The following is a 26,007-nucleotide window of genomic DNA, read 5'->3' as shown; positions in this document are numbered from 1 at the left end:
CACAGAAAAATCGTAATTGGGCCCAAAAAGACTTGAGGGCAGGCCAAAGGGGTTTAGTAACATTTGTGGATAACTGAAGAGAAGGTAAAGGTTCAGGTTTTAAGTGCAAAGAGCCTGTGAGGGACAATTGGGGGTGTCAACATGAGGTCAGCAGTTTCCAAGTGCGTTTGAGGACCAGTCTGGGCTACTTGCAAGTAGGCTGAGGGTTTCTGGTATTGTCCATGGGCCATATGGATTAGTTAAAGGTAGACAGAGGGCCACATGGGGGTATGCACTGATGAACTGTGTTGCCAAAATGCCAGCTGAGACTCTCCAAGGTCTGCCCACAGTGTCTGAAGGTATCTTGAGAGTTTCTGAAGGGCATCTAATGATATGAGAGTATTTTAATGAGGATTGATGGCTGGCTGAGAAATCTAATGAGCACATTTCCTCAAAATCTCTCAGGGCATAAAGAACATCTCGAGGAGCTGGTCCGACATGTGAAAAGGAGGTCCAGAGGTGTTCTGGGGCATTTAAAGGCAGACAAAGGGAGGCATATCACATAAAAAAAAATAATTTAGGGCATGGCTTGTCGGTAGGCTGGTGTCTTGAATAGTAGGAGAGGTGGAGAAGCTGTATTTTATGACAAAAGACAGAGGTAGATTTTTTGCCATTGTAAAATAAAAGTATTGTGCTGCTTTTGACTGAAAGTAACAAAAATATATACATATAATAGAACACAACATAACAAAGCAGTGAAAACAGAACACAAAATTACAAACACAGTGTAATTCAACAACATAAAGAAAAAACACAGAACAAATACATAACCAAAAAGGAAAACAATACAGCAATCACCACAAGTAAATGCCACACAATATATGCAAAAATATTGGTATAACATATTACTACATACACAACTTCACTTTCAACATAATGGGGCCTATTAGAATGTCTGTCAGACTTTTATCGGTAGGTGGTTGCGCACACCTTATCACGATGCGGCCGCACATGGTGCAGTTACAAACTCCCATTTCTTAAAAGGAGCTTATGCTGAGAGCGGAAATGGCACGCAGCAAAAGCTCCCATTGAAAATGTGAGTTTTTGGAAATCCCTACACATTGTGGAAGGAACCTCATGGTGCTTGCCACACGGTGCAGGGATTTTTTCAGGGGGACACCACATATGCCCCCCAGGCCAGGGAAGTAGGGGGCTCCACTACGGGGCCCTCAAAGTCACTTTCCGCCTGCCTTTTCATGGCAGGTGAACCGTCCCTCCCCCTGATGCCTCCTTGAGCCCAAGTGTCATGGGTTATTAAAGGACGACCATGTGTGTCTGATAAGCTGCTAGGTGCCTCTGAATGTGGGATATATGAAGGTGATTGAGAATCATTTGTTTTGTGAACTTACCTGAGGGAACACCTGTGATGTTTAAGGACCAGTTGGAGGTATCTGAAGCAGGGCCATTGGAAGAAGAGCAGACAGATCATTTTTCTCTTTTTCCAGTGCCTCTGATGTCCTGACGTCTATGAGCTATTGCCAGAATCTGAAGCACAGCAAGAGGTTAAAAAGCGTAAAGCCTCTATTAATTCATGTCTGGGGCTGTGCTGAGAAGGCTCGAGTAAAAACAAATGTTGCTTGCTGAAAATGCATGGTTACTCTGATTAAGCCTATGTGGCTTTCACTTTGTACCCACATTATTATATGAAAGTCATGCTGCCAGGAAGCTGCACAGCTACTTTTATGAGGCATGTTTTAATTCTCTGTCAAATGCACAAAGCCCCTAAGCTTGTTTGATAATGCCTTATTTTATATTCAGAAGGCGGATTATGATAGTGGGACCACAGGAAGTGCATTTTCAAATTAGTTGTGCATTTTAAATCGAATGTTTGTGTAAGGTTTAAAAGATCGCCTGAGCACTCATTTACTTCTATTTCTCAAAATGCATGGATCCTCTTTTTCTATTGACTTTTCAAGCTTTCAGTTTATTGTGACTCTTTATACACGTTCATGTGTGACAGCTTCAATCTGTTCTGCCTGTTTTACGATAAAACACGTTGCAGGCTATAAGTATTAGGCCATACTTGAAAGCCATGACGACTGTATTATTAACTGAAATGGTACTCGGTGTGTCTTTGCAGGATCTTGCCTGCAGACGTCTTTCACATCTGGATATATGTCTGTTTGTGTTACTCTGCTGTGCCATGCTGCTTGGATATTATCTGTCAGCTGCCATACATATAATGGGCCAGAACAGATCTGCTTGTGTAGCAGGCATGGCACTGTTTGCCTTGTTTTTTCTCAGACTCTATGGTGTTAATTGAACACAGTTTATTTGTTTGTTGTGGAACAAATTGGTTTTGAATGAATGAGGGGTATTTATATAGCGCAAACAGCTGCTCAGAATTGAGTCTCTCGGCACTGCGAACGAGGAGATATAGGGGAAGATTTACAAGAAAGTGACGCATCTGTAGAGATGCGTCACTTTCCCTGCGCCACCCTTAGAAGCCCTTGCGCCACCATTGATGCGCCGTCTTTACAATACGGCGCACTATGGCGCAAGGTTTGACAGATGCGTCAGAAATTCTGACGCACCTGTTGGCGGAAACGTCACGCATTGCTGGAGTCATGTCGCAAGCACGACGCAACTCCAGCAATGCGTGTTGAGGCCTATTTCCACTACACTGCGTCACTACTTACGCAGCAGGCGTAACATTGTGACGCAGTGATGTCCTAAAAGTGGCGCAGTGAAATCTTGTAGATTTCACTGCGTCACTTTTACGAGGCCTTCCTGCGTGGGAACGCCCATCCTGCATACATTATACCTGACGCAGGTATAATGTGATGCAGGGCTTTACAACGTGACGCATCTCCCTAGATGCGTCACGTTGTAAATAGGTCGTATTTTTTGCACCGCCGTTGCGTCGCAATGGCGGTGCAGGAAGGCGCAAGGGGCTTGTAAATCTGCCCATAGAGAGGAGATAGTGAGATAAGATATTGTAGGCTAAACAGGTAGGTTTCTGAAGGTTTTCGGAAGGTGGGTTCCGTTTCTGTGCTTCTGAGCTGAAAGGGGATGCGGTTTCAGATTTTGGCAATGCATACAAAAAAGATGAGGTCCCATCACTTTAGCTTTAGTGATTCTATTGTTAAGATAATTGGGACTGGCGCTATATAGGACACTGTGTGCTAAATTGAGTTCTTTTAATATGATCCTTTTATTGACTGGGAGCCAGTACAGTGTGGTAAGGTAGGGTGAAGTGGGGATGTACCTTTTCACAAATGGAAGAGGAAGCACATTTGCCATGTTTGTACCACCAGTAGTCGCTGGATTAAATAAGCAGGTAAACCCCGGTACAAAGCCAAGAGAGGATCATAGCTCTAAGTACGGTTTTCCTGGCTTTCCATGGAAAAAGGGGGAGAATTTTCCTTCTTCGTGGACTCCCCTCCTCTCCTTGTGCAGGGGGAAGGCACCGTCAATGTGCCTCAGCATGTCCCCACTCCCGGGGAGCTCTGCCCATAGCCAGGCTTCGTCTGGCTTCCGGAGGCTCGACAGTCAGGCACGGGGCGCCTGACTTCCGTTTTCAGAGCTCCTCTATCTGGCTCAAGAGTGAGGCGTAGCCTCCCGCCTTGAAATGAACACAAATGCAGGGTGGACTCATGCTCCATCAAAAATGCTGGGTAGGCTCCTGTTTCTCCTCGGGGTACCTCAGGAATACATAGAGCCAAAAACTGCCCACCATGCTCCGGCTCCCAGGCACAGTGCTCGCCCTGCGCCCACAAGCAAGAGCCCACGTCTAGGGCTCGAGGGCCAGAGAAATGAAGAGCTCACCAAGCGCTTGATTCAGGCTACCATCCTGAGGTCTAGAGGGGCAGAGCTGGGCCCTGGCAGGCCAGCTTATGGGGCCCTCCAGCAAAGGGGCAATCCCTTGTGGTGGTTCCTCCTGGGGCCCAGCAGTCCAGCAGGCACAAGTAAGCACCCACAACAGCCCCTGTAGTGAAGACTGCTATTTATATACGTACAATGCTAAGTTAGCACAACCGCGTTAGATGTTAGAAAGCCATCTTGCCACTTTGGCAGCTTTTGCACACGACACTGTAGTTACATGTTATTAATTGAGAAATGCTTGCTCGCCTTTGCTTCACATGAGAACTGTCTGTTGTTCACATCCCTAACAGTGAGCAGCGACCTTGGTCTGAACATTTTGTAAGGAAACAGTCTGGGTCGCTAGACGGTGCATGTTGTTGGGTTCAGGTTGATCGGCCCACTATTTAGCCATAACACGCACGCCGCTGCAAATACCTGAAAGTCGAGTGCTTTTAATATTGCAGTGCTGCATGATTTAGACACATTCGGAAGAAGAGCTTTCCCAGGAGCAGAGTCTAGCTGATCCTGTGATGTGATTCCACTAAGCTGATCTTTACGGTATGGGGTTCTTCATTCAAGCCTAGAGACCTTTTATTAGTCTAATAATAATAATATTAGTTTACTAGCGAAAGGAAGGTGGCTGTCATCCACTGTCATTTTATTATGATTACTCCTTTCATTTTCTATGGTATTGTAACTATGCTGATGGTTTTGATCTTAATCATTTGTCTGCTTATGTTAGCCAAAGTACTGCATCTTAGGACACAAGGTTTATAAAATAAACTCTTTAAACTTTACCGTGTCTCTGTTTATTCTGTTGTGGACTGATATGAGAATAATTACGAACAGGTATTTCTGATTCCCACCATTCCGGAGAATACCCTAAGTCACTTGTTCTGGGTAGTCTATACATTGGGACAGCCGAGATAAAACTCGGATAACGAATGGGACACTGATGCTGGTCGGATAAGGGGTTCTGGGTTCTGAGGTGAGATTTTGGTACACCACAATTCACTGAGGGCCTGGTTTCCTGAGCATAGTTATGTGCATAAGCAGAATCCCTGCAACATGGCGCACCTAACGTTTGGTCGATTGATTTGAAACGCTTATATTAGTCCACAACACCCTCACTCTTGTTTCCGGTTAACGGGAGTGAGGGGTTTAACCTACCTGTGTTTCGACTAATAGGTTCTTTCAAGTTTGATCATTAAAAAGGTTATTTTTACTGAACCCCAGTGCTACTGTTGATATCGTTGATATTCTTTAGTGTGTCCTTATGGTGGTTGACATTGCCATGCATAGTCGTGCACCTCTGCACCGTCATTTGACGACGTATGGGGTGCCGGATGATGGGATGGCTGTTATTTTTGTAGTGAGCGCTGATGCGTCTTACCCTTATGAGATGTTTTACTCTTGGGTGACCTTTCCGGCGGTGGATGCAGACGATGATACGTTTCATTCCTATACTCCCACGCAGCTACCTGCGATCTATACGCCATATAGGACACAAGAAATTCCTATTTCTGCCTGGCAGCATTCCATTTGGTTTGGCCCTTCCCCATGCGGTTGCACCAGCTAGAATGGGCCCTTTGTCTATTGAAGGGGCCACATGGCCGGTGCTAGCCGGATTTACGCCTCATCCCCGCTATCTCACGGTGGCGGTGGCTGAGTTGCGGGTTCTACACACAGCCCTGATTAGAGTTCATACGGCTTTAGTGCAGTACATGTCACGCAACGTGCAGGTGGGGGCACCTGCTGTTGCGGGACAACCAACGGACCACCACGCTGTATTTATTAGTCCTGTTATGGTTAATTCGGTGCTGGGCAAGTGCCCCCAAAATAAAGATGATTTGCCTTATTGGCTTGCTGAGAGATTTGACCAACTGGAGGCGGTTTTTCCGCATACCTCTCCTGTGGAGAAACACAGGATTCTCACCATTAGTTTGCCGAAAGACTTGGTCCCAGATATGGCCGGTTGCGCAAACTGGGGCAAGGTCTTTGCCGCGACCTACTCGAAGTGCTTCGGCACTCCGTCTATGTCTGTACTACCCTCCGTCCTTAAACGTGTTCAAGAGAATCACAGGGCGAAGGCTGCTGTTGAATTGGGAATGAGGCTTGTCGGAGTATTCGATGTGGTTGCTTCCATGGTAATGGGCAACCTCAAAGGCGATGCCATGCAGTTCCAAGTAGCTAATAAGCTGGACCGCGTGGACGAACTCGACAGGCCTAAGGAGTTCGCTAAAATAATTGCGGAAGCCTATAGGACCATAGGCCGCAGTGCCTTAGGTGTTAAACCTACTGTGATAATTCCTGATATGGTACAGCAAACTAAGGTGAGCTCATCTACTAAAGACGAACGCCCTAATTTTCCTAAACAAAATTGGCGAGCAAAGAAACAGGGGAAGCAGCAACAGAAACAGGGGTCTCGTCCTGCCTCACCCGTACAGTCGTTTAGTGAACGCACATACGATCTGCGCGATCGATCTAGTATTAAGTCACCTGATAGGTTTCAGGTTTCTGAACAACGCTCTCCTCGTTCTTCACAGGAAACATCGGCTTCACAATCCGGTGGTGGAGATCGTGGGAAAGGAAGGGGTGCCCAAAGTCATGAGCAACCCCGTCAGATTGACGGCAAAGGCTAGCAGGACGAGTCTGCACGTCAACGACCCCCGTTTCAGAGGAAGAAAGTTGCTGCGCTAACAGCGAGGTATGCCACTGATAGTTCGGACGCAGCTTCAGAACCTGACATGGGCACTAACGCTGCTCGACAGCGCGGCGGAAGTTACAGTAGTGCGACAGCAACTGATACGTTCATAACTGTAGAAACTGCTGACACTAGAGTGGCTCCCCCTGACAGACTGTATAATATAGTCCTCTTAATTGAAAGTGACATACAACGCACCATTCAAGGGATTTTTTGGGATAATCTAACCTCTTCGTATGATATTCTATTGGCAGAGGCTGATTGGCCCCCGGCTTTCATTTTAGATACTCCTAGAGGGGAGGAGATGATGCTCCCGTCCTTTGCGCACACAGTGCAAAAGGACCAAGCTAAGAAGTTCGCCGAGGAGTGGGCTCTGGTGCTTGCACCTGCTTTGTATCGTAATCAGATAAGCTGGGATAAATTGTCCCCCAGCCATGAGATTCCGTTGCGGTCCACGCCCCAGCCACAACCCCAATATCCCATGCGTCGCGAAGCAAGACCTCACGTCGCAGCTATCCTTGAACAATTGGATTATCAAGGTGTAATTGAAACATGTGTGTCACCAATGAATAATCCTTTATACACTGTGACGAAGCCTGACGGGTCGTACCGCCTGGTTTTGGATTACCGGCATTTAAACTCTCATTGCCGGACATGCGCAGTACAGAATACCCACAGTTCGCCTCTCGTCGATAGTCTCATGAGAAAACGGTTTAAAACCACACTTGACATTTCCAACGGCTTTTACAGCCATAACCTGTCCTCTCTTAGTAGTGAGTGGACAGCATTTACCTCGGGTGGCAAACAAAAACATTTCAAAAGATTACCGATGGGCTATAAGAACAGCCCTGGTGTCTTTGCCGCTCGTGTAGTCTCTCTGTTAGAGAGCATAGACCCTGATGCGTACTCGTATGTGGATGATATTTATCTCACATATGACGAGTGGTCTCAAAATGACTACCGTGATTCCAAAGGTAGCACAATTAAGCATAAAACGCTTTGGGTTCGAGTGGCAGAACTTAAAGAACATCTGCCTCTCGTGAATGTTATTCACACTCTTGGTCACCAACAAGTTGGTGTCCATGCTGTCGGCAACAGCCTAGCTGACAAGGCAGCAAAAACAGCAGTGGCGACATACTTAGTAGCAGCAGTTACAAGATCACAAAGTAAGATCGATGATGACATCTTGGCAGCTATTGCTGCTACAGAGAAGGGAACGAAATATCCGAGAGGTTTCCCTTCTCGTTACCATTATCGCTTAAGTCCTAATAACGTCCCGTAAGTGAGGATTAACGACGTTGGTGACAGATTGATTCCCAACGCGGACTGCAGACCATCTTTGATATTAGCAGCTCACGAGGGCATGGTGTCTGCCCATGCCGGCGTTGCAGCTACTGTATCTCTGTTACAACAACGTTACTGGTGGTGCGGTTTATATAAACAAGCTCGCGCTTATGTTCTTCATTGTGACATTTGCCAGCAGATAAAACCTTCAACTGCGGCGCGCCCACCACAGACTCAGTTGTACATATCTAATAAACCACTGGGGTGTGTTTATTTAGATCATTGCAGTCCATTCACCTCTGATACTGCGTACAAATACATCTTGGTTGCACTGCACTCGTGCACACTTTTTCTGTGGGTATGGCCACAAAGGAGTGCTGATGCCCGTACTGTCATCAAGGATTTGCGTGTCTTTGTTGGAAGTTTTGCATGTGGTACCTTTCATTCTGATCAGGGCCCTGTGTTCGCCTCTAAAGCGTACAAAGAAGCCATGAGAAATTTGAGGGTCCAAGTAAAATTTTCGTCTCCATACCGACCTGAGGGTAATAGTGTAGTGGAGCGAATGAACCGTGACTTAAAGCAATCTTTGACAGCCAGGGTTTTAGGTACTGGCCGGAACTGGCTAGCCCACTTGTATGACGTACAACGTGCACTTAATAATCTCCCTAGAAGGTCTCTGGGTGGGTGGACCCCATACATGATGCTCTTTGGCATAAGAATGTTTGTCCCGGACCTTGATGGTCTAGACATGGCGGCGTCGGCCGCACCCTTTGACGTAGATGATCACTGTGCTGTATTGCAGAATCTACAAGAAGCCAGAGACAGTCTAGCGAAGGAACACGTATCCTCCACATCTGATGCTGCGCTTCAGATTCCGGTAGTCGGCTGGCTACCTCGAGTTGGTGATCTGGTCCGTGAGAAGGTGGAGAACAAGAAGGAGTTTGGCCCCTCTTATCGTGCACCAGTTCCGGTGCTTGGAGTACAGGGTACATGTACAGTCATTTTACCTCCACTTCCTGGTCACAAGGATAACAGGTACATCTCTATTGACAATGTCAAGCTACAGCGAGTGGCCGATACTTCTTAGTATGAGACCAGCGGTTTCTTGCCCTTCAATGCTGAGAAATTCTGTTGTGGCCCCAGCTTCTACCACCTTGCCTGATGTTGCCGTTGAGATGCATACAGTTACTGGTCCTTTATTGCCACGGACACCTGGTGGTCTACCTGAAGATATTGAGTATGCTTATCCTGCGGATGTCCTGTTGCCTGTTTTACAATCCACCACAGTTACCCAGTCACGCTACTCCTTTGACACTAATTCAATGACTTCAATTGCCCCGTCAAAAGTTTCAATTTTTGTTGCCTGGTTTAAAAGACATTTTTTAATTCCCCCTTGGACTTACATTTGGCTGGTGCTCATATGTATTTTTTTGTTTATGTCCATTGGCTTTGTGGTAGTGTTTCTTAGACTTATAAATGGACACTACCTGAAAGAAAGAACTACAATTAGACTAATTGATGGAACTTTGGCCCCCCACTCCTCATCACATATTATGAAAAGGGACCAGACTTTTGTGAACATTACTGCCTGACCTGTATTGGATGGGATATCTTGGGATGCTGTTAAATTTCAAATTCATGGTCCCACTGAAGTAATCAATGTGCCAAATGTATTTTGTGTTTCGATGGGTGATGTAGTTAAGCAAAACATCCACTCGGATGATTGGGATGTACAAACAATAGAAGCACTGTTTTCTGATTTGAAATATTATGCTGCATTTGATGCGGAGGATTTGTATTTAGATACTGCTAATTATGATGAGCAATTCTGCTATCAACATTATGGCACGCATTTCCTACACAAAGCAAATATGTTTAGAAATTTTGTAAATTATACGCAATGGGAACACTGTCCACCCCCTAGGCTGGGCAGCTCCACCACGTTAGTGGACAAATTCACATATTTTTCTGATTTCAGTGTGTCGAATCCGGCCTCCTTTTATTTTAAGGTTGCGGCTGAGTCCGCTTCTAAAGTTAGACTGACACACACCAAATTGTTGTATTCCAAGTGCTTTATAGACGAGTTGGCAATCGGAGGCTATGATCTGTGGAAAGCTACTATCGATCTTAAATCCGTTTGGGGTTCTAAACCGTGGCAGGTACAGGAAACAGAAGCTGTGCATCGTGCCTGCCTCATCCCAAACCACATCTTATTTTTGAATTCGTCAATTTTTCAGACCACCTGTTTTGGATTGGCTACTTCTAAAAAACTAAATTCTCCCTACGCTCCGGGTCTGGGTGCTTATCCTAATTGGGATAATCATACGGATCTGTATCTTGCTACGTTGCAGTCATACATTTCCAACACATCCTTCAATATTTCTGAATTGAATCCGGAGGGGTGGTTAATATGGCAAACGAGCTAAGATTCCTGTCAACATCGGTTTCTGGATTTGGCACCGGGGTATACACAAGTTCGTGTAGACCCCCGTTTTGAATCTTCTCACACTGTAACTACCTACTCGGTAGGGAAGTTATGCCAATCTTGGCTGCCACATTCCACCTTAGCATCTGTTAAACTTCATTTATCACAATTGAACGACAAAATAAATTTGAATGATTTTGTTGAGGGTCCTGCGGTTGGCAGGTCCAAAAGAAGGGTATATGCTGTTTACAACGAAGTTTGGAAGCTATCACAGATTGAAGCTGCATCCAGATTACATGCTATTGATCAAGTCAATATGGAGAAAGTATTGGCTGAAATAGATAATAGCATTAACACCCTGTCTTCCAGAATTTATACCTTAGATAATATTGTTTCATCTGTAGTAGACATTGTGCAGGATGATTTGTCTGTTTTGTATCATGGTCAAAATCAATTGCGTTCTATTATGCAGTTTGCATGGACGTTGCAAACGTTAAAGGCTGGGAAAGTCCCTTGGGATTACATGAATACTTCATCTTTGTTCCTCCCATTTAATTTGACTGCGAAACAACAGTTCATGTCCATGAAAGATGCAACATACTCATGCTGCACATTGAAAAGTTAGAACCTTTACCTTTCTCTGTTGCCGAATTAAACTCCGCTGTGTGGCTTAGCCACGGGTTGATCACATTACCATTCCCCCTGTTTAAGTTCAGTTTGTGCATGAAACATTATGCCCCTGGCAGATATGAAAGACTGGGTACTGCCTTCCTGCACGAAGTTTGGTCACTCCCATTCACGTACAGATGCGTGAGGGACGGAAAAGAGGTTTACTTAAAAGGTGAAGAGTGCACTTCCACTCCAGATCACTCTGTGGTGTGTAGGCACATTTAGTTGCATGGTGCATGTAATGTGCACGCTCTTAATTTAGCTTGCGTCCTGAAAGGGATCCCGGTGCCACCTATAACACCGTCTTTTACGCTGCTTGCTAACGGTAGTTATTTGCTATTAAATAATGAGGCTTGCTGTGGGATGTTAGTGGGAATTCCCTACATAGTGACTGTATCACAGAGAGTAGTCTGCTGTAATAACGTCCTTTTCCCACCCCCGCATGGACGGCTCGATGTATCCATCCGGCCTTCCATTGCAACCTTGAAAGCAGAGTTCAACAAGATGAGCAGAATAAGGGCTCTATTGTCTCAAAAAAAAGTTGCGTTGACTTCGTCCCGGGAAACATTTGTCCTTCACGTAGCAAATACGCGCACAGAGGTGCAAGCGCTTTTGAATACTGATCTCCCACTTCATTTTGGGGCCCTGATTCAGACTATCTTTAATGCCTCGTCAACAAGTGGCCTGGCACATTTTTTCAAATTGTGGGCTCCGGCCTCGTGACCTCCTTTCAAACTATTTTTGGTGTGATCCTGGCATTTTTTCATTCTATTTTTTCCAGCGTCTTCGGAGGTCTCTCTTTGATTCTCGCCCTCGTAGCTGGGGTACTTTTGTTGGTCTGCGTACTACGCTATGGATGCACAACTTGCGTCACATGACAGCATGTCACGGCTCCTCCATCTTCGTAACCGGATGCTTGAATACTATGGAACTTTACCACTGGCAACTCTAAGCATAGCCTATGGATTGTCCTTCCGGTTTCCCTACTTTACTTGCGTGAAGCCTGTCTTTCATTGCCTAGAGTGTCCGTTCCAATGGGCTCTGGATTTGTGCTTGTCGAACTCGGTGTCTCCTGCCCCGGATTATGATGGGTTAATGAGCCCCTTAGTGGCTCATGAGTTGGACTGTTCTGGCGTCAGGATTATGGCCTGTGGGCCAGCACATGAATTCCTGGGGAATTGGGACATCGGAATGGCTGCAGCTGAATTCTTGGCGAGAAGTTATCTTGAAGAACACGCCAGTTGTCCTCTGATGGTACTAGAGGCTCCGGTTGTCGAGGAACCTGTGTGTTCCTTCCCCTTGCTGAATTGGATGGCAGAAAATTTTGCAGAACGTTCCAATGATTTCCTCTTGGAAGCTGTTGCAACTTATTGTGCTTATACCTTGATGGATTAACTTGGAGGTCATCCAAAATTCCTATGGACGGTTTTTTTTTCTTCTCTTTTCGTTGAACATCCATCGATGATATTTGTTTCCCCTTTAAATGTTTTTTTTTCTCCCTTTTTTTTCTTCGAACTTTTCACTTACCTTATATGGACTCACAATTTATGCCCTTGGTTCTGTTATATCGAACTTGAACTCTGCGTTCTTGAAATTGCGCCCCTACTGGTTAGTGGTCCGATCAAGGGGGGGGTGTAGTGAAGATTGCTATTTATATACGTACAATGCTAAGTTAGCACAACCGCGTTAGATGTTAGAAAGCCATCTTGCCACTTTTGCTGCTTTTGCACACAACACTGTAGTTATATGTTATTAATTGAGAAATGCTTGCTCGCCTTTGCTTCACATGAGAATTGTCTGTTGTTCACATCCCTAACAGTGAGCAGCGACCTTGGTCTGAACATTGTGTAAAGAAACAGTCTGGGTCGCTAGACGGTGCATGTTGTTGGGTTCAGGTTGATCGGCCCACTATTTAGCCACAACACGCACGCAGCTGCAAATACCTGAAAGTCGAGTGCTTTTAATATTGCAGTGCTGCATGCTTTAGACACATTCGGAAGAAGAGCTTTCCCAGGAGCAGAGTCTAGCTGATCCTGTGATGTGATTCCACTAAGCTGATCTTTACGGTATGGGGTTCCCCACTCAAGCCTAGAGACCTTTTATTAGTCTAATAATAATAATATTAGCTTACTAGCGAAAGGAAGGTGGCTGTCATCCACTGTCATTTTATTATGATTACTCCTTTCATTTTCTATGGTATTGTAACTATGCTGATGGTTTTGATCTTAATAATTTGTCTGCGTATGTTAGCCAAAGTACTGCATTTTAGGACACGAGGTTTATAAAATAAACTCTTTAAAATTTACCGTGTCTCTGTTTATTCTGTTGTGGACTGATATGAGAATAATTACGAACAGGTATTTCTGATTCCCACCATTCCTGAGAATACCCTAAGTCACTTGTTCTGGGTAGTCTATACATTGGGACAGCCGAGATAAAACTCGGATAACGAATGGGACACTGATGCTGGTCGGATAAGGGGTTCTGGGTTCTGAGGTGAGTTTTTGGTACACCACAATTCACTGAGGTCCTGGTTTCATGTGCATAGTTCTGTGCATAAGCAGAATCTCTGCAACACCCCAGTATATATAGTACAATTTCCTTTGTTCTGCCCTTGGCACAGTGCTTGGGGACCAGCCTCAACTGGTTCTAGGGGGTGTTGAAGCACTCTGTTTATCAGGCTTCCACCCTCCTTTGTCAGATGAGGGCTCGGTCCTCAGACACACCACAGGAGGACGGAGACAGCATTCACCCAGGCAGATGTAACAGAAAATATGTAGGTAGCACGATACGACCCCTACGTGTCAGAATAGGGGAACACATGAGGGCGGTCAAACAGGGGGATCTAAGATACCCCATTGCGACAGACATTCTATAATGCCCCTCGCAGGGTATACATAAGGACTTCCTATTCTATGGTATAGAGCAGACGATGAGAAACCCCAGAGGGGGTAATAGAGAACTCTTGCTTCGTAGAAATGAAGCATCCTGGATCCTGAAATTACGTACGACTGATATAGGGATGAATATTGATGATGAGATGCACTATTTTCTTGGCAAATGAAAGTTATGTTATGTTATGTTAAGTGTTGCTTATAAAGCGCACTGACACCGAAGCTTCCTGGCGCTGGTAGACAGAACAAAGTGAGGGGGAGGTAGAGCAACAGAGTCTACGTGAGGGTGGGAAAGAGGTAAGTTTTTATCAATTTCCTAAATTTGAGAAAAGAGGAGCAAGATTTAATAGAGGAAGGGAGGAGATTCCAGAGCCCGGGGGCTAGATGAGAGAACCGGCGTCCGCCAAATCTCTTAGTTTTGCTCCTGGGGGTGATCAGCAAGTCGCGGTGGGTGGATCGAAGATTACGTGTGGGACAGTAAGGGCGGATGGTAGATTTTAGGAAAGCAGGGGAGGAGCAATGAAATGCCTTGAAGGTGAGACAGGCCACCTTAAAGGCGGCCCTTCGCTCAACCGGGAGCCAATGCAGGTTCGTAAGCAAAGGTTTAGCTGATTGCCATCTGGGTGTTCCATGGATCAGGCGGGCAGCCTGGTTCTGAACGATTTGAAGGCGTTGAGTCAGATATTGTGGCAAACCGTGGTAGATGGCATTGGAAAAATCCAAACGGGAGAGTACCAGCGAAATGACAGTTTGGGTGAGTGCTGCCGGGGGGAGAAGGTGGCGGATTTTGCGGATCCTCCGAAGTTGGAACATACAGGAGGAAACCACCGCTCCCACCTGAGCACTAAGAGAGAGCTCGGTGTCGATAATGACACCCAGACTTTTTACTGATTTTGCTGGGACGGGGGGGGGAACCGAGCTCCGGAGGCCAGAACTGTGGGCCCCAGTAGGTGGCACTGAGTCCGGGGAGTAGGAGCTCAGTTTTGCCGGGGTTCAGCTTTAATTGGTTCTGGTTCATCCAGAGTTGGATATGGGTCATGGCTCCATGGAAAGTTGTGATGGCATTAGGTGAATTAAGGGGGAGAATGATTTGGAGATCGTCAGCATAGTTATAGGTGACGATGTCCCATTTCAGAAGTGATTGAATGAGTGGCCGGAGGTAAAGATTAAAGACGAGAGGGGAAAGAGAAGAGCCTTGGGGGACACCACAGGATGTGAGAGATTTTTTTGCAGTGTAAGGACCAAGGCGGACCGCCTCTGTTCTCCCTGTGAGGAAAGACCTGACCCACTTGAGAGCAACGCCCTGGATGCCCGCCTGTCCGACACGGTGGAGAAGGATGTTATGGTCCACCGTGTCGAACGCGGCCGATAGATCCAGTAGGACGAGGGCTTGGGGGTTTCCCGCGTCCGCGTTGCCTCTGAGTGTGTCAAGGACTGCCAGAATAACAGCTTCTGTAGAATGGGCGGGTCTGAAGCCGGCCTGGGTAGGTACAAGATAACCGGAGGATTCAATAAACCCAGACAGGCAGCGAGTAACATGGGCCTCCATGAGTTTAGAAAAATAGGGGAGAAGAGAGATGGGGCGGTAGTTCGATGGCTCCGTCATGTCGGCACCAGGTTTTTTTTAGTAAAGGTACAAGAATAGCTTCCTTGAAGGAAGTGGGGCAAATGCCGCTGCTGAGGGAGCTATTAAGTAGGTGTAAAATACTGTCAGGTAGATTAAGACATATGTTCCGCAGAACGGACGGCGGGCAGCAGTCATTTGGAGAGCCAGACTTTACACGAGTGGCTAGTTCCGCCAAAGAAGAGGAGTCTAGAACCGGGAAAGAAGTGAAGGACAGGGGATTATTGAGGGAGTTATCAAGTAGTGGCAGTTGGTGGAGTGAGGAAATGGATTTTTTGATAGAGGAATTTTTTTCTAGAAAGTACGAGTTCAAGGTGTCGCAGGCCTCCTGCGTGGGAGTCTGGGCTGGTAGGGTCCTATCATCTGTGGTTAACTCGTTCATAACTCTGAACACCTCCTTAGATTTATTAGCTGCCTGAGATATCCTACTGGCGAAGTGTTCGGATTTGGCTAAACGAATAGCTATTTTAAATTCTTTGCGGGCGGTCAGATAGGATTGTTTGGCTAGGTCAGAATAGTCATGTCTCCAGATGCGTTCCAGCTGGCGTGTTTTAAGTTTCCGGGCTTTGAGGTCGTCGGAGAACCACCTGTGAGAGTTCCTGTGTTTGGTGCAGGGAAATTTGACTAGAGGGGCAAACAAATCGCTGGCCGACCCGAGCCAGGTGGCCACTTTTTGTTCCAGCCCGTCCATGTCGGTGAGGTCAGAAATCACCGGGGAGGAGTCAGCCAGGGCAGTTAGAAATCCCTTGGAGTCATATGAACTCCATTTCCTGGCATGGCCGCCGGCCATCAAAGGAGCGGGGGTCTGAGCAGCAACCGTGATGATAGTGTCTACCAAATGATGGTCGGACCAGGCACACGGATGTATGTCTGGTGGGGACAGCTCCAGGTTGCAGGTCCAGATCTGGTCCAAGACGTGTCCCTTGATATGAGTAGGTTGGGAGACGTGTTGGACAAGGTTCAGGCTTTTAAGCGTCTCAAAAAGCTCAGTGGCATGAGAGCCGGCGTGGCTATCGCCGAACCAGTAATTCAGGTCGCCGAACATGGCGAGATGGGAATGCGATATAAGAAGGGAGGATAGTTGTTCACTGAGAGTGGCGGAAAAAGAAGGCATGGGATATGGGGGCCGGTAAAGTAAAAGAAGAGTGAGGGGATCAGCATCCGTCTGCAAGTTAATAACTAGGTTCTCCACCTCAGGTAGAGGAAGGGAGTATGAAGATATGGATTTAAGGCGCTTAGAAATAATGGCCGCCACCCCACCACCAGGCCGATAGCCAGGGTGGTCTGCGCAGAGGATGTAGTAATCAGGGGGGAGGGCTGCCAGGATGTCCGGCATGGACTCTGATGTGAGACATGTTTCTGTAAGTAAAAGCATATCGGGGTTCGAGCTAGTTAACAGGATAAAAATATCCTCAGAGTGCTTCACCAGTGAGCGGGTGTTAAGGTAAGATACCTTAAGAAATGTGGTGCTCGCTGGTGCCAATGCTTGGGGTGTGTAGCCTTTGAGGAGGGATCGGTTGGGGCGCATGAGGCCCGCCGAAATAATGCGATGTAAAGCCATAGGAGGTGGTAAAATTGCAGTGTGCTGAAAGTCCCTGAGTGCTTGGGAGGAATATGTAATAGGCAAAGCGGGATGACATGCCCTCAGGCCCGTCCTGGCGCGGACGGGCGCAGACGGGCTTGCCTTTGGTGCGCCGCCGGCGTGCCCGCTGCGCCCGTCCGCTGCGCGGCCGTGGGAGGCACATGGTTTATGTAAGTGAAGAGCAGGAAGGGGCGTAGCCCGTGATGAAGGGGGCGTGGCCTGACCAGGCTTCCCCAGAATGACGTGGCAGTGAATGGCGGCCCGCAACAGCGTTCAGATCGGCTGTGCGGGGGAGGGGAAGTAGCGAGAGTGTTGCCAAAGTTATAGTTTTAAAAGTACACAAATAGTACAGCATAAAATACAGGTTTCTGCGTGCTCGTTCGTTGCTCCCGGCTTTCCGCCTCAGGAGTTCAGTCTATCTGCCGGCGCCTGTAAATTGGCGCGTTATAAGATGGGGGGGGCGTGGCCCGTGATGAAGGGGGCGTGGCCTGACCAGGCTTCCCCAGAATGACGTGGCAGTGAATGGCGGCCCGCAACAGCGTTCAGATCGGCTGTGCGGGGGAGGGGAAGTAGCGAGAGTGTTGCCAAAGGTATAGTTTTAAAAGTACACAAATAGTACAGCATAAAATACAGGTTTCTGCGTGCTCGTTCGTTGCTCCCGGCTTTCCGCCTCAGGAGTTCAGTCTATCTTAGGCATCATATACAACCATACTGATGTATCATCCCCTGTCATGCTGTTATTGTATTGAATGGTTCATTTGTTTTTACCTTGCAAAATATCCAAAATTGGATCTCATTAGATCGAAAGAGAACTATGTGAATCATGTAAATATTTTGTTTAAAGATGTCATTCACTTACACACTATAGTCACAAATATCCACTTCTGATAAACCATTAGATATCCTTAACACTTCGCGGTATGTTCAGTCTCTTGTGCTTATAAGATTTCTTAGGTTAGCCAATACCGGTACATACGAATACCGGCACGCTCAGGCCTCTATACATGTTAAATTTCTCAACATCATCAAACTTTATCAGATATCCACAAGTGCCACCCCATTTGGGGTGATCCTGATATCTACTGAGCCACTGGATAGGCAGTGCACTCGAGTAGTCTTGAGGGCCATTCCGCTCTTATATCCTAACTAACACTAATATTCAGGGGCTCATATGCACCTTACGCATATCTACGTCTGACGTATAACAAGACACTTCTAATCTCAATAGTCATGGTGGTTGTTCGTCTTGGGGCTTTAATAAAGTTTCCTCCTTCTTACTGCCGTGGGTTTATCCTGACCCAAGATGGCTGCCACTCTTCTCCTATACACCGTGCTGATTACACTTCTATAACAAGAATTTACTTATGACCAGGCACCTCAAGCCTTTTTTCACCATATACGACGTATGCGTCTATAAATAGGATTATGGAACTAATTTTTCGACCCATTCGTGAACCCGATTACGCTACGTTCCTTCCTGTTTTTTTCACCAGAGATATAATTTCTGGCATTCATGGGCCTTTTCCCCATTTAACACACATACACGAGAGTGGTATTTATTGTATTAGGAATGCTGGACTCAGTCTATTTTACTAGTCCCAACAATATTTGAATATGGCGCCTTTGATAACGATTCCGAATATACACGCATATGACCAACTTCCGGTCATGTGACATCCGAGCCGCAGATAAACCTGCCGAGTAACCTGTTACCGGCAACTCAAATTTGGAGCCAGACGCAGTTGGGGGCAGCTACGGATTGAGGTGATATTTTCTTCTACCCGCAGGTAAGGGAAGAGCCTTTTACGGGGCGCACGTCTACATGTAGCTGACCACGTGTCTCTTCTTTTCTTCGCTTTTTTGAAAGCCTCCCTCCCTCTCTCACCTGACTGTTTCATGGGGACCCTCGATGATTCTTAAGGAAAACCTCACTCACACTGGACCTGGGGGACGCAAAAGTATCAGTAGCTGCATCCGGCCGGCATCCCCAATTAGCTCCGGTACTCACGCCCCGCGGCTCACTGATTCATCAGGTGCCAGAGTAGGGCCATCTCAGCTCGCAGAAGGCTCGTCTGCTCTCATTGGTTCAGGGGTCCACAGCTCGCGCCAGCTCACCTTAATTGGTGATTTTGCAGTCCAGCATAGCAGGTATATAGTGGGGCACCAGCGCTCGCATGACCTGGAACGTCGCAGGGATTACAAATCTCCTGCAAATTCCACTGGCACTTACATTTCTCGAAGGTGCCGACCTAAGTTGCACTCAAGAAACATGGGCAATCAAACCTATATCAATAAGAGGCTATGCAGAATACTGTAAGCCTGCTATTAAAGGCAACATATTCGGAAGACCCTCAGGTGGGATTGCCATATACATTAAGCACTCGCTGAAAATACACTTCACAGAAATAAAAACCTCATCAAATATGTTTCTGGCTGGCACCCTGAAAGAGGGAAGGGTTTAGGGGGAAGGGGAAAGATAACAGCAGGAGAGACGAAGGACGGGCATCGGTCAGATGGATAGATAGATAGATAGATAGGAGACTAGGAAAAAGCAGAGTTACTGAAAACGATAAGGGGGGAATTGTCGAGACAGGGAGGCGGGGAGAAAACTGTTCCCAGAGTACGGCTGGGTAGGTGACGGTCTAGGGGATGAGCCAAGGCTGATCTCCTCAATAGCTGAACAGAGCAGCTCCACTGGGCATCGGACATAATGCTCAGACTCCGCTATCAGGGTAGGCATCAGATAGATAGATGAGGAAAAAGCAGAGTCACAGAAAAACGATGAGGGTGGAATGGGCGAGACAAGGAGACGGGGAGAAAACTGTGCCCAAAGTCCGCCTGGGTAGGTGATGGTCAAGGGGATGAACCAAGGCCGATCTCCTCAATAGCTGAACAGAGCAGCTCCACCGGGCGTCGGACATAATGTTCGGATTCCGCTGTTAGGATAGTGATCAGGTGTACTCAGAGATTGTCAGAATAGCGCAGTGTGGGGGGGGTGAGTGAGACACCATGGACCAAGTCAAATCCAGACGCCATCTTGAGTTCAGGCTCAGTCCTGGTAGGGTTAAGTAAGAAAGAGATTGGGGAAAGAAAGTCACCACTGGCAGCCATGTAAGGGTCAGGCTCCCATCAGCCTCTGCTTCAAGTAAATAGTGGCCCCAAGTTCTGAGACTGGGGCTTAAAAGGAAGCCCTAGATCTATGCGGGCATCCAGCACTAAGGGGCCGATGAGGGAGGAGCCCAACCGTGTGCTCTGTAAGGAACAAAGTTTGTTGCACACTTTAACTGGCGGGGGCCGGGCCTCCCTCCCTCTCTCACCTGACTGTTTCATGGGGACCCTCGATGATTCTTAAGGAAAACCTCACTCACACTGGACCTGGGGGACGCAAAAGTATCAGTAGCTGCATCCGGCCGGCATCCCCAATTAGCTCCGGTACTCATGCCCCGCGGCTCACTGATTCATCAGGTGCCAGAGTAGGGTCATCTCAGCTCGCAGGAGGCTCGTCTGCTCCCATTGGTTCAGGGGTCCACAGCTCGCGCTAGCTCACCTTAATTGGTGATTTTGCAGTCCAGTATAGCAGGTATATAGTGGGGCACCAGCGCTCGCATGACCTGGAACGTCGCAGGGATTACAAAGCTCCTGCAAATTCCACTGGCACTTACATTTCTCGAAGGTGGCGACCTAAGTTGCAGTCAAGAAACATGGGCAATCAAACCTATATCAATAAGAGGCTATGCAGAATACTGTAAGCCTGCTATTAAAGGCAACATATTCGGAAGACCCTCAAGTGGGATTTCCATATACATTAAGCACTCGCTGAAAATACACTTCACAGAAATAAAAAATTCATCAAATATGTTTCAGGCTGGCACCCTGAAAGGCCTTTTCAAGGTTGATGGCCCACTATCAAATCTTTTAATTAATGTTTACTACAATTCCCATGGGCCGGGTGCCAAGGACAAGCTTATTCAGTTGATAAATCAGATAGAAACTTTGCTTACTCAGTTTACATCCATGTAATCCATCATTCTTGGGGATTTCAACACGCATATTATAGGGGATATTGCATCACAAAACCACCGCTCTGGGCCCACAGGGATTTTTAACGCCCTAATGCAGACATACAACTTGACAACAGCACAATCCCTGTCTTTAAGGAACGAGCCAGTTGCACTCTTTGCTCCTACATACAATAATCAAACCACAATAGACTACATTTTAATAAGCAAGAGAATACAAAAACTCATGCTAAACTACACAGTGCACCCACTAAGCGAAAGCGATCACGCCGCCTTACTGGTTCAGTTAAATCTCACAGCAGATATACACCACTTTCTAACCTGCATTGGGGCACCCAACGGAGAAGAACAGCATAAACTATTCAGAAGAATTAAATGGGGGCCAATGCCAATTAACAAGTTCGACCTCTGGAAAAAAACGTGGCCAGGCTGGCAAATTGGCGCAAATAATAGGGGCATCATAGATGAATAGGATCACTTTGCCAACAATTTAGCCTCATTACTTCGGGGGAACACAACACGCAGAACCCCCTTAGATCCATCATATAATCTAGGACTTGTCCCAGCAATCAAGGAAAGTGCCAAACAAGTAAATACCAAACGCAGGGCTCATCGGAAAACCGGATCAGTATCTGGCAAAAGGCAACTCAAAGAAGCCGCAAAAAGCCATTCGAAGCAGGTTAGGGCCGCAAAATGCGAATGCACAGAGGCAAAATGGCTGAAGATTTTCGAGCTGCTAGGACCATGTAAATCAAAAGAGTTCTGGAGATACTTAAATAATTTATCCCACGGGGCCGCCAATGGAGAGAATTCACTAGATGCAGGTACCTGGGTAGCCCATGTGAAAACTCTGTACAAGGATGATCAAAGTACAATTTCCTCAAATAAACCCTCAACTGCAAGGGATGGAACAGATAGTACTAGAGCCGCACCCAAAACGTTGGATGACCCAGCTCCTCCAGGTAAAACCTTAGTCCATACAACTTTAAAAAAGATTCGACACAATGGGGCACCGGGTCCCAATGGCCTGCCTGGCTCCCTTTTTAGGGCAGATAAAGGCTTCTGGACGGAAAACCTGACCCAGTTATATGCCGAATGCAGGTTCTTGGGGGACGTTCCAGACTCCTGGAGAGGATCGCTACTGCATCCAATATATAAGAAAGGGCCAAAATTTGACCCTAAAAACTATCGCATGATTGCCCTGTTGGACATCGAGGGCAAGGCCTATGCAAGCCCTCGTCTGGCGGAACTAGCAGACTGGGCCGGCACTGAAGGCCTTCTGCCCTTCTTTCAAACTGGGTATAGACCTGGGGCCTCAACGGTGGACAGCATAATCGCCCTGTCATATTTAGCCCAACAAGCCATGGCTCACCAAAGCCTGCCGCTTTTCGCCTGTTTTATTGACTACTCTGCAGCCTTCGATGGAGTAGATCGTACCATTCTCTGGCAGAAGCTGGCACGCTGGAACATCAACCCATCTCTATTACAAGCCATTAGATTGTTGTACTCACGAACCTGGGTAAGAATCAAACTTTCAAGTGAGTTTGCTACAGAGAAAATTGCCACAGACCGTGGGCTAAAGCAAGGCTGTGTCCTGGCCCCGATGCTCTTTAATTTATACACTGCAGACATGGGCCAAGCACTCACAAGAGCTACACTAGCCACACCCAGGATTGGGTGTACCAAGATCCAACTGATGCAATATGCTGAAGACCTGGTACTCTTAGATTGTACCAAAATTGGCTTACAAAAAGCACTCACGGCTCTTGCAATTTTCAACGCCAAAAATAAGTTGGTCGCCAACCCAACAAAGTCCAAAATAGTGATTTTTGGGCATTACCCTAAATTAAAACTGGCAAAATGGAGGCTGGGTCAGCTGACTTTGGATTGCATACATCAATACAACTACCTGGGGGTTTGGTTTAGCAAAACAGGCCGCCCAGGTGTCCATCTCCACAAATTGCAGATGAAAGGGAAAAGCATTATATATGCCCTCTGTAAACTACACGCCACCTTACACAGTCCCTCAACAACGGCTATCCAAAGAGTTCTAAGGGCGAAATTAATACCATCTCTCAATTATGCACAACAGGCATTCACAGGGAAATTTGCGAAAGATCTAGAAAAATTCACTGCACAGCCTAGAAAAAGCTATTTCACTTACCAGCCTGTACCAGGAACAATTTGGTTCGACTAGAATTCAACCTTAACAAACAAAAACTGGAAGAGATGGTGGGCCCGATTCACAGAACTAACTTAAGACAAAATCCTAAACTTACTACCATTTTGGTATTCACAGAAGGCACTTGCTCATTTGGTATTCACAGAAGGCACTTACACATTTCGGTATTCACAGAAGTTAGGACTCCTAACTTCCGGACTCCTAAATGCCTTCTTTGAATACCGAAAGTCTTAAAGTTAGGATTTTTCTCAGTTTAGGAGTAGTAAAGTTAGGAGTCCTAACTCTACTACTCCTAAACTGAGAAAAATCCTAACTTTAAGACTTTAGGCATTCACAGAAGGCATTTAGGAGTCCTAAAGTTAGAACTCCTAACTTCTGTGAATACCGAAATGAGTAAGTGCCTTCTGTGAATACCAAAATGGTAGTAAGTTTAGAAAGTTAGTTCTGTGAATCGGGCCCGGTGTCTCTGAGAAAATACATTTACCTAACAACGGCGACACCGGAGAACACAATGAAGGCTGCTATAAAGAGTATTTTCCAAGAATCCGGCAATCCCTGGTCCGCCGCTCTCGCCTCCGCCAAAGACCTTTTGCAACTTGCAACAGAGAACTGGGACCCCAGGATAGTCAAGTATGCCACTATTAAAAGCATAATAAAAAAGCAAGTACGCCTACGCTCCCATACCTTGGACATGGAATCCCTGGTAACAAGAGGATTTCATGAGTCCCAAAGCCTCCCACATACAGTGCACAACCTCAAACCTCATCTTATGCAGGCTGTGGGGAGACAAGCCCTACATAGGATCTTAGCAGCCAGACTACATCCTCTCCCCCACAAAGAATTATACCCCTCCGGGTAAGCAATGCCAGTGATCACGGAGTGCCGGCTCTGCAAATACAAACGTGAGTCTTTGGCCCATATCTTACTTTGTTGCCCGGTTTTGCGTCTAGCCCGCAGAATCTACCTGTGACAGCCCAGCAGCGGATCCACAGCCTGAGTGCCCCGGGGGCACTCCGACGTCCCGACTGGTGCTGACACTGCCGCCAGAAGGGGGGCGGAGCCAACAAGAGCTTGAATACCCGGAAGAGGAAGGAGGACGTGGTGGAGGCGAGGAGACGGAGAGACCCACAGGAGGCGGCGAGACGAAGAACCAGGAAGAAGACGAGGGAGATCGAAGCGTGGAGACGGAGGCGAACGCGGAGGAGTTCGGCACCCGGACGCCCAGCGGACGCGGAGGAGAAGCGGAACCGAGGGCCCAGGCGAACCCCGAGGAGGACGCTCTGGACGAGGCGGCCGGATCCCTGTCAGCGGGCTCCGGTTTCAGGCGAGTGGTGGGGAGTACCAGGAAGTCTGTGATAGGGTGGTGGACGAGGGAGGCGGGCTTCTCTGGTCTGTAGTAGGGTGGGTGGTGGCAGCCGGGTCCTACGAGAGGGAGAAAAACCTATCGCCCCAACCACAGGCCCCAGACTAGAGTGAAGCACACGAAGGCAAGAAACGAGGAGGTAGACGTAGCCATAGAGGAACCCCATTGGGAAGTCCCTGAAGAAAGGGCCCAGGGAGGTAAAAAGGGGAGTGAACCCTTAAAAGCGCAGGAATCCCACTGTACCCAGGGAAAGGTATCCCTGTGTAGTATCAGGTAGAATAGGGCGAGAGTAGTCCGTGACACGGATAAACCTAACCGCCTGTCCTTTTCTCTTTCCGAGGGGACGCCTGGAGAACCCAGCCCCACGACGAGCCCCGACAGTCGTTAGAAGGGCCGAGGACCCCGAGGAGCGACCGACGGCGAGAAGAAACTACCCCAACCTACGGGAAGACTATATCCTGCTGTTACTGCCTTGCATTGGGTTCAATAAAGCCTCTTTACTACGTATCCTAGTCCTTTGCCTCTGTGGACGGTCACACTACCTTAGGCCCATCCTACTTCATCTGGGTACTCGCACCGCCAAGGAGGCAGTCTATCGACTTTACACGCTGGACACATTGAAGCACATGGCTACCTTTGGCAAATTTGTACAATATAACCCCACAAAATTGATGGTCACCTCCCCCTAAGCAACCAGGCAGGCACTTGTGCGGAGGCTGCCCACTACCTTTTATCACCTGACTGGTTTTATTGAAGCATGAAAGCAGAAACACAGACCAACAATGTAATAGAAATATGTGAGGAGAGCAGCATGTCACAAAGACACCACACTCATTGACACAGCCCACTCACCAACAAGCCAGGCCCGCTCTGGATGAAGCTTTGCCATAAATTGTGGGTTGATGCTGTTCCTCAGTATATAGGAGTCATGTGCCGAACCAGGAAATGTTGCACACACGTGGGATTTGAGATGATCTGCTTGGCATACCACTTGCACATTTATGGAGTATTAATACTTGCGGTTATGGTAGATGTTCTCACATGCCTGTGTGGGAACATGGCCAATGTGTGTACTGTCAATGGCTCCTATAACATTTGGGATGTGTCCAAGATCATAAAAATCACCCTTCACTTCTGCCAAATAATTTCTTCTTGGAAAGTGTATGTAGCTGTCCTTGTAGGTCATCAATGCAGACAGGACATCCCGCAACACCATGCTGAACATCGGCTGAGACATTCTACTGGAGCTGGCCATGGTGTACTGGAAAGACCCAGTGGCAAAGTAACGCAATGCAGTCATCACCTTCACTGTTTCCAAAAATGCTGCTGGATATGTTCGCCTAGGCTTCAAATGTGGCTCCAACTGAGCACATAGCTCTTGCAGGATCAGGCGACCCAGACAGAATTTCATGATTATG

This window comes from Triturus cristatus, chromosome 5_2 (assembly GCF_964204655.1).
Source record: "Triturus cristatus chromosome 5_2, aTriCri1.1, whole genome shotgun sequence".
Taxonomy (NCBI): Eukaryota; Metazoa; Chordata; class Amphibia; order Caudata; family Salamandridae; genus Triturus; species Triturus cristatus.
This window is presented reverse-complemented; position numbering follows the sequence as displayed.